At 39.6% G+C, this 10000-nt stretch overlaps 1 protein-coding gene across 1 annotated transcript in view; it reads right to left on the bottom strand.

Moving 5' to 3' along the window:
* shisa6 (shisa family member 6) overlaps nt 1–10000 on the bottom strand; it is a 163530-nt gene that overhangs the window by 142091 nt on the left and 11439 nt on the right. Inside the window, exon 2 of the mRNA XM_067430729.1 lies at nt 2163–2278. The gene's annotated coding sequence lies outside the window, so the exon portion shown is untranslated. The remainder of the gene's footprint in view (nt 1–2162; nt 2279–10000) is intronic.

The following is a 10000-nucleotide window of genomic DNA, read 5'->3' as shown; positions in this document are numbered from 1 at the left end:
TTAAAAAGACTGTTTAAAGCGAGGTGAGTGTATAATTGAGGCGCCACATTTGGCAGAAGCATTTCAGCAAGAAAGGGAAGATTGGAAATGGGATGAAGATGATTGAGGTTGTCCCAGTCTGCATTAGTCTTTGATGGAACCAGGAATACAGCAGCAATGTGAGTGCATCAGGCACAACACCAGGAGTCATTTATAATACTCAGGACAACAGGGCATGGAGAACCGAGACATGATTTAAACCAGCAGGATCGGATCAACAATGGAAGTGGCATCTTTCATTTGTAAAAGCCCATTACAGAGAGAGACAAGACCAAGTGAGGAAAGGTTTGAGAAAAACACGGGTTTGGAACACGACAGGGAACTACGGCTTAAACAACTGACCAAAAAATGCACAATTAGGACACAAGACTTAAACCAAGGCTTTATTTTTGAGTGTATATACAACCCCATTCCAAAAACGTTGGGACTCTGTACAAATTATGAATAAAAAAATGAATGCAATGATTTACAAATCTCAAACTTATATTTTATTCATAATAGAATATAGATAACATATCAAATGCTGAAAGTGAGACTCATTTTGAAATGCCATGCCAAATATCGGCTCATTTTGGATTTCATGAGAGCGACACATTCCAAAAAAGTTGAGACAGGGAGCAATAAGAGGCCGGAAGAGTTAACTGTGCATATAAGGAACAGCTGGAGGACCGGTCTGCAGATTATTAGGTCAATTAGGAACATGATTGGGTCTAAAGAGCCTCTCAGAATGGCAGTGTCTCTCAGAAGGCAAGATGGGCAGAGGATCACCAATTCCCCCAATGCTGCGGCGGACAATAGTGGAGCGATATCAGAAAGGAGTTTAAGTTATCATCATCTACAGCGCATAATAGCATACAAAGATTCAGAGAATCACAAACAATCTTCAATTATCAAATAAAAACTGAAACTGATAAAAGTTGTTTGATCAGAGCTCTATGGTTTTCCAATTTTATGGAAAATGTCAGCTGACCACTCAGATATAAGTGTCCTGTGTTGCTTTAATGTTGACGGAAGGAAGAGGATGCTGAGTCAGAAAGCTCTGAGGTCCGTGATGATTGCGTCGCACTAACGATAGATCTATCAGTGTGCATTCAACAGCTCTACTTTAACCCTACTTTGGAGGATCTGCTTTGAGCTTGGCATCAGAGGTGGACAAATTCACAAAGTCATTACTGCAGTAAAAGTACAGAAGTATTTGCTTTCAAAAGAACTTAAGTATTAAAAGTAAATGTCCTTCTTTATGTCGCCGCATTATTGTATTATAGTTGTATAAATGCACATTATGCCATCATGGTTTAAGCCAGTCAGTGACGCTCCATCTGACACACTAGCAGACGACTGACTTAAACTCATTTAAATACTTGTAGAAAAGTTACAAAGCTCTTTATAAAGCTGCTGTCACTTTAAGGCCGAATGCACGGATCCAATACACTGATACACATCTGATATTCTCACACTGTTCACCTTCACTGAAGACAGAATCAACTTTGTTTATGTGAATCCTCCACTAAATGAGCATTTGGACATCCGTCTTCTTCCATTTTGCTCTAAACTATAAATCAGTGTTTAATAAATGCTGTGAAATCATTGAACTTCACGAGACTCTACAAGAGTGATTCCTGAAAGGCTTTCTGCAAAAACCCAAACACCTTTTAAAGAAGAAAAAAATCATCACTGACTTTCAAAGCTGCGACAGAAACGACTTTCCACTTCGAGGACCTTGATAGAAATGTAGTGGAGTAAAGAGGACGATATTTGTCTTTCAGATGGAGTGAAGTTAAAGTCAGAAGATTACAGAAAGAATAATACTCCAGTAAAGCACAGATGCTCAACAAGTACAGTACTGAAGTAAATGTGCTGAGCTACTGTCCAGCTCTGCTGGCACTGATATCTGTCAGCTGGCTCCAGATCAGTGGCATACACTGCTCATTATTTGGTTGTAGCAGATAGTTGTGAGCTCCTGATTAGCTTGTTGATAAATGTCAGCAGCCAAATCTGTATAATTTCAGTCTGCCCGGCCTCCAGGTACTGCACAACACCAGCTACAGGACAAGATAAGAGTCCCAGTCGCTCCTGGCCCCGGCTCATGGATAACAATATTCACATACTATGTATGAACAAACCTGCGGGCTGAAGCTGACAGAGATGAGTCTTGTGCCTCGCTCTCGGGGATATCAGTGGCTTCTGGAGATTAAACTGACACCTCAGCCACAGAGCTGTCACACAGTTTACAGAGTATCTGGAAAAAACAAAGACAGAGAGACAATTATTGGCTTGATGTGTGCCAAAATTAAGAAGAGTTGCTCTTCATTCAGCAAATTCTGCTTTATTCCGTCAAGATGCACAAAAGACAAAGAAGCTACAGTAGAAGAATACCAGTCAAACATTATGAGTACAATACTGCCATTAAAATATGTTTCATTTTTTGTTTAAATATTATAGCCTAATGTTATTTTAAAATGTCATCCATGTGGATTATGAAAAGTGAAGAGCATTAGTAAGAAAGGACACACCATAAGATGGGCAATATGTCAGAAGACATGGAGTGGGTCAGGCATGATTTTGACCACTTCATTAAGTTTTGTTTTGGATAAATTGTATCTTAATTTTAGTCAATGTTTGATCAGTCAAATGCTTGGATCTAATAAATAAAAAGCAAATGGGTTATAGCAGACTATATAATAAAAACAGGGTGCCGACACACACTTGCTCTGCACTGGAGAGGCAGTTTGCCTCACACACATGATATCTGAGTATAGTGTGTATCAGAGTTTACTAAATTAAATGATTCAGAACAATTTTGCCACTGAAATGAATGGGAAAAGTACCCCAGTCAACAAGAAATCAACATACTCCTTGAAATCATAATTGCATTGAATGATGTTGTTTTAAACCCCAAATATGGTCCTTATAATGTTCATTATTACCAGTTATTCAGACATTTCCTTTCCACTGTCACCTTTGGCTTGGCTTGCTCAGTTGGAGACACTAAAATTTCGATCTAAGTTTTCAACTAAATATCCAAATACAATTAATTACTAAATTAATTCTACACTCTAAAAATGCTGGGTAAAAAAACACCCAAGTTGGGTTGAAAATGCACTAACCCAACAATTGGGTTGTTTTAACCCAATGGTTGTGTTGTTCTTACCCAGCAATTGGGTTGTCTTAAGCAACATTTAACCCAACCACTGGGTTAAAACAACTCAACCACTGGGTTAAAACAACTCAACCATTGGGTTAAAACAACTCAACCATTGGGTTAAAACAACTCAACCATTGGGTTAAAACAACCCAATTGTTGGGTTGGTGCATTTTCAACCCAACTTGGGTTGTTTTTAACCCAGCATTTTTTAGAGTGTATAAACTATAATCCTGATCTGCCCACATTGTCTCTCTCTGATAAATTAAAATAAGCTGATAACATCACTGTTTACTCCAGAGCGACTGTACAGCCAAATCTAATTCTGCTGCAGTATTGTCCTGTTTAACACTGAAGCTGCTCTGACACAATCGGCGCTGGAGAAGAGCGATAGAAATAAAGATGACTGACATTTGTATAGCAATCTATTGTGTGTTTTGTGGCCTTACTTCAGTGTCTTAACTTTAATTTTTTCAAAAACCACGCCCAAAAATACAAGCACGTGCATACATATTGCTGACATATTATGGCAGCCGGTTTGTGCTGGATACTGTGTAATGACACGTCTGCTATTGATAGGCTTAGGAGCAACTGAGACCTTCTAAAGGCCCCTAAACTCTGCAGACCTGGAGGGGTTAAACGGGTGAGTAACTCATGCAACTTAAGTGTTTTAAATAAAGCTTCACAAATCAGAATATACGCTGGTCTGCAGTGGGTCTCAACTCTCAGATGTCAAGAAAGGCATTATGCATCAAACAGTCCCGAATGAGATATTCCATCTGCTCCGCAGGTAATCAGAACATAACGGCGTGAACTTAGGCATGTTCAGAAGAGCTGAAGTAGTGCAAAGCTGTATATAGACCACTCTATGATGCATCGTTTTCCTTGTCGGATCTCTGGTTTGATTTTTGGTTACACACTCAAATTGACCCTAATTGGATTCAAAGCAATTAAAAAATTGCCAATTAAAAAAAAAAAGAAAAAAAAAGTTTTTTTTCAAAAAGTAATACAATCAGGTACAGAAAAATTAACATTTAATATCAATACACTTTACAAATTGCAAAGAATAACCCTTGTGGGGCACTTGCCTTTTGTCACGGGGAGGCGTGTGTATTCATGTGCAAAGCTTTTTATTGAAGAAGGGTGTTATTAACAGGTCAGGGTCAAACAAAGGCAAAAGGTGAAGGTCATCAAATGGAGAACCCAGGAGACAAAGCAAGAGGATAATCCGAGGACAAGGCTAAGGCAAGAGTAAGACTAGAACAGACTGAGAGCGCTGTTGGCTCCGTAAAGAAGCTGTCAGCTAGACACATGCTAATGCTAACAATCCTCGTGGTCAGTGAGCGAGTGCATCAGTGTTTTACAGTCCCTGTGATTGACTACAGGTGTGGGACTAATCAGAGCAATGGGACATGGGAAATGTAGTCCAGGGTAACGTGTGTGTGTGTGTGTGTGTGTGTGTGTGTGTGTGTGTGTGTGTGTGTGTGTGTGTGTGTGTGTGTGTGTGTGTGTGTGTGTGTGTGTGTGTGTGTGTGTGTGTGTGTGTGTGTAGTGTGAAAGTCTTAATGGGGAGCAGGTGACCTCTGGTGGTGAGCAGATGGAAACGGCAGGCACAGGACATGTACCACCATCATACATTCATAATAATATCTTAGTCTAAACCTAAAGCAATCTTGGCAAACTATACAGCATCTGAAAGCTTTAAGGCTCTACTTTTCATATTTGCTGACTGATTTTTAAAATAAATAGAGCAATAGATAAATAGTGATAGATTCTTCTTTTGCGATGTGGTGCTAATCGATTATGCACGCTTTGACTCTTTCCATGTTTTTTATATGCAGAGATTTGAATCAAATACTTACATTACTGCCCAAACTACTTCTGAATAAAATGTCTACTTCATAGATATTTAGAGAAGTATGGATATATAATTAAGATCACTCAATCCATATGTATACTGTATATGCATGCAAAGTTTCAACATGCTGATGCGGTGTGAAATGCGCATACAGAAATATTGAATAATAATACATTGTTAGCTAACTGTGTGCTTTATATATGAACATTTCTGAAATACAAAACTTGGACACAGTCTCCTCCGATAACAAATCACTTTAAATTGTGATGTAGATAAATGCATTTTCTGGGACGCTGCTTTGAAATGATATGTTTTGTTAAAAGTGCTATACAAATAAATGAGAATTGAATTGAAATGTAAATATATATACACCGGTGGAGTCTAGTGGAAAACGCACAAAATAAAATCTTCCTGAAAGGTCTTCTTCTCTTTTTTTTGAGATATCAACCTAAAATTTGGCACAGAACTTGTTCAGATATTTAGCTTGTATTTTTCTTGAAGTTTTAGAGTTTTGTAAAATGTCTATTTTATATAAATGTACAAATATATATTTGATATATTTTACATTGTCATACACTTTTTAACACAGATTTAGAATAGATTTTTAACAATTTAAGTTGGAAAAGTCACATTGAAGTCAAGAAGTGGGACGGAGTGAACCGGTGAGACCACGTCAGGACACGAGTTGAAGAGCTCTGACACACAGCACAGAACTGGAGGGAATTTGGTGTCTGTACAGTTGCTTTGTTGTCTATATGGGTCTAAATGACCCACAAACAGCACGAGTGTATAACATTTCAATTCAATTCTCATTTATTTGTATAGCACTTTTAACAAAACATATCGTTTCAAAGCAGCGTCCCAGAAAATGCATTTATCTACATCACAATTTAAAGTGATCTGTTATCGGAGGAGACTGTGTCCAAGTTTTTCAGAAATGTTCATATATAAAGCACACAGTTAGCTAACAATGTATTATTATTCAATATTTCTGTATGCGCATTTCACAACGCATCAGCATGTTGAAACTTTGCATGCATGTTCATGACCCTAAATGAGAAAAAGTCACAAAATTTCAAGAAAAGCAATGTAGGTCGGATAGTATTTCAGATTGAAAAAACTGAATTATAGCTCATTTTCACCATTTGTGGCATACAAACTATATTTCAGTATTGGAATAAGTGGGGACAAGCTCCTTTTTTAGCTTCATAGATTAGTAAAAAAAAAAACTTAAGTAACAAAATATAACCACAGAATGTTATTATTGTGGGTCTCTACAGTCGCATTAAACATCAAAATATGCGGGTCAAATTGACCCGTGAACATCACAAACATTTAGCCTGCCGTGGTCATCCTCAGCTCTGGGCAGAATATGAGTCTGATTCTCATTGGTCCGATCAGTTTCTGTTCAGAGATAATTACTCCTCTATGGAGCAAGGCCAGACCTAAACATTTCATGGGCGGGGCTAAGTTCGGCTGGCATCCAGGCTAACGAACATTAGGTGTGTATGTCAAAAACATCCTCATGTTAAAACTTTGCATGCATGTTCATGACCCTAAATGAGAAAGTCACGAAAAAAATAAATAAAAAACTGGTTAAATTATATTTCTGACAACTTCAAAATTTAGTATAACAGAAGGGATAAATCAGCATCCGCCTTCACCGCATGGAAAAGAGCAGCTCGGACATTTTCTCAAATGCCTACTTTTTTTTTGGCTGAGTAAATTGTTAGATAATGTCGTTGAGCTAATATTTATTTAAAGGACCGTCATAGGAACGGGATAGGCGAGCTTCAATCCTGGATCACTTCCATCACCATCTCTGAATTATATTCAAATCTCAGTCTTGAGCATATGCACAGATTACACCATCAAATCATTCTGGAAGTTAGGATGGCATGAGAAAGGCTGAGCGGCGGGTCGGCCCCTGGACGGGTACTGTAATCTCTTTATGGGCCGACTCTGAGAGACTGGGGCCTTTATTGGATTTCTGTTCGGTGTTGATCATCTTATTACAGCTGCAGAGCTGGGGTCCACAAAATAAAGAATAACTCTTTGCTTCACACAAGTCATATGTCTCGGTGTCAAGATATAATGACAAGACATAACAATAATGCCTAAATTATTTACACAACTCCAGTGATCGTCATCTCACGGGGGGCTTCATTTCGGCTGGAGAACGTGGATCTGGCTCCTTGGGAAATGTTTAATTTGTTTCTCATATGAAGGGAAATGCATGCAAAGCCCACACACATGCACAGAGGTCCTTGGTTACACACACACACACACACACACACACACACACACACACACACACACACACACACACGTAAGACTCTGTGGGCAGTTGCATGCGTTCCTGCGTTAGCTACGCTTTACAGAACCATTGTTCATGCCGTGCTATGGAAGCATTGCACATAATTGGAGAAAATGAGACCCTGAAGTAATAATCTACAGACACTCGGGGCTTAAATGAGCAATAAATCATGTTTATTTGTTTATTCCATGTAGAGCCCGAAGGTTCCTCCGCAATACCAGCCCATCTTACACCATGCAGAAAATAACGTAGAGGTCCTTCTATAAAAAGGCCCATTTATTTTAACAAAGGTGGAACATGAGGTCTATATATTGGATGAATACAAATTGTTCACCTGGGTTTAGAGGATTAACTGGGACACACTGACACTCAATGAAAATAAACAAGATCAGATTTAATAATGCGATCAAATATAACACTAATATCAGGCATAACATTATGACTAATATTGTGTTGGTCTTCCTGAAGCATTGAGGCATGGACTAGACCCCTGAAGGTGTGCTGTGGTTTCTGGCACCAAGATCAGCAGATCCTTTAAGTCCTGTAAGTGGCGAGGTGGATCGGACTTGTTTGTTGAGCTCATCCCACAGATGCTCGATTGGATTGAGATCTGGGGAATCTGGAGGCCGAGTCGACGCCTCAATGGTATGTGTATTTTTTCCAGCATTAAAACATCTTGTAAAATCTAAAATTGTTGTACATTGTGGTCATCGTGTCGACCCTCTCGTGAGCACATAAGATCATAAAGCCTATTGGAAATGGTCAAATATGAATTTTTCCTAGAACGTCTTTTGTGAAGAACAGATCTGCTCTATTCAGTGTCAGGAGATGAATGAAGACACGGCGAGCTCCTGACCCGGCCTCCGAACGGACCTACAGCAGGCGGTCCAAAACTTCACATTTCCAAATGTCAGATCTCAGTGGTTAGAGCCGGGATCTTTCCGGAGAGTCTGCCTTGATTTCCCCAAGGATCTGTAGTCCTGACACGCTTGAGCTTCCCCGAGCATTGAGGCAGACATCCCTGTTCTGCTACCAAAGGCATCGCTGCTCCCCGCCTCGCTCGCTCACACTCTTACCTGCACCTTCCCCTAACCAGGCCATATTTTCCTAAGTGGATGGCAGTCTCTGGAAGTAATGCGCCGTCTCTGTGATCCCCAGGACGAGAGCTGCATGAAACACCAGTGAGTCTGGGCTTCATATCAAACACATTCGAAGAGAAAGACTCATTTCTGATTCAAACTGCAGGCAGATTTTTAGGGTCAAAGTGCACCGGCTCTCAGCGTCCGTCCTCAAGGTCGTTGTTTATCGCGGATGAGCGTGCGGCTCCAAGCGTCATCGTGGCTAATCCCAGCTGAAGGTTTCCTCACCTTCAGTATCAGCCGAGCCACAGCACAATCCTTCAGAGCAAAGCTGTGGGAAGGGACGGAGGCTCAGTCGTTTTTATTATCCTTCTCACTGACGGCTAACTGGGTAAAGATTGTGTGGTGGCTTAAGAAAAGCTGCCCTAGAATGATTTGAATCAATCTGTTCAATTGTTCTCTGATATCTACAGAGGGTGTGTGGCTTATTGAAGGACAACAATTGTCCAGATGCAGTTTTACAGGTCCATTTACAACACTATAAACTGTCCCAGGATGTAATGCTCTGATTTAGCCTTATTTGGAAAGGTCATGAATATTAATGTTGAGCTCTGCTCTGATTGGCCGTTTCACTGCACGGCTCAATGACAGCTAACCAGCGGCGGATTGGGACTGTTTTTCAGCCCTGGAGTTTCGTGCCCGCTTTAGTTCACGACTGACTATATTAAAATAATATAATTAAAACATCAGAATATAAGTCGCAATATAAAAGGCGTACTGTTCTCTAGAGGCTTGTAATTCTTTGTATTTTTGAAAAATATAATTTTCAATTAAATCATTAAATCAGTTATCAAATTAGATCAAATTTCTAATTAAATCAAATTAGATGATTAACTCAAAGCAAAATAATAAATAAAAAAATCCAAATGCAAAATATGCAGGCTTAATTCATATTGCTCTTATCCTCTCCCCTGTCAGTCGTGGGTTTGTATATCACTATCGTTTGATTAAAGCATGATGGGTCAGTAGTGACACAGAGAAAGTTGTAATATTGCAACTAATGTGATAACTGCAAAAAATGCTACTCTTACTTAGTATTTTTGTCTGGTTTTCAGTCCAAATATCTTACAAAAAAAAAAAAAAACATTCTTACATCAAGATGCATTACATTACATTTGTTACATTTATTTCTCACCACAAATATCCCCTTTTTACAAAGCTTTCAAATCGACTCAAGTCCGTTTCATTAATGTATTGCTGAATCATCAGGCATTATTAATGATCTCAGGGCATTTTTCATTGAGCAGGGCTTTTCATTACCATTAGCTCTTCTGAATGGCAATCCTTCCTGCCCGTTCTGGTGTGTTGGGCCCACGGCTGGAGCTTGGTAACGTTACCGGCCGCGCTCTTCACCGTTAGCAGCAAACCGGACTAGAGGCGGCCGCTGCTGAAGGGCTGCAGGAAAAGGGTTGATACATGAACACGGTTTGCAGACACCGCTGTTCTGCGCAGTCGCTGGCATCGTGCACTGCTCCTGACTACCTTAAAGTTATAATGACTTACCG

This window comes from Pseudorasbora parva, chromosome 21, assembly GCF_024679245.1.
Source record: "Pseudorasbora parva isolate DD20220531a chromosome 21, ASM2467924v1, whole genome shotgun sequence".
In the NCBI taxonomy this organism is placed as follows: domain Eukaryota; kingdom Metazoa; phylum Chordata; class Actinopteri; order Cypriniformes; family Gobionidae; genus Pseudorasbora; species Pseudorasbora parva.
This window is presented reverse-complemented; position numbering and strand designations above follow the sequence as displayed.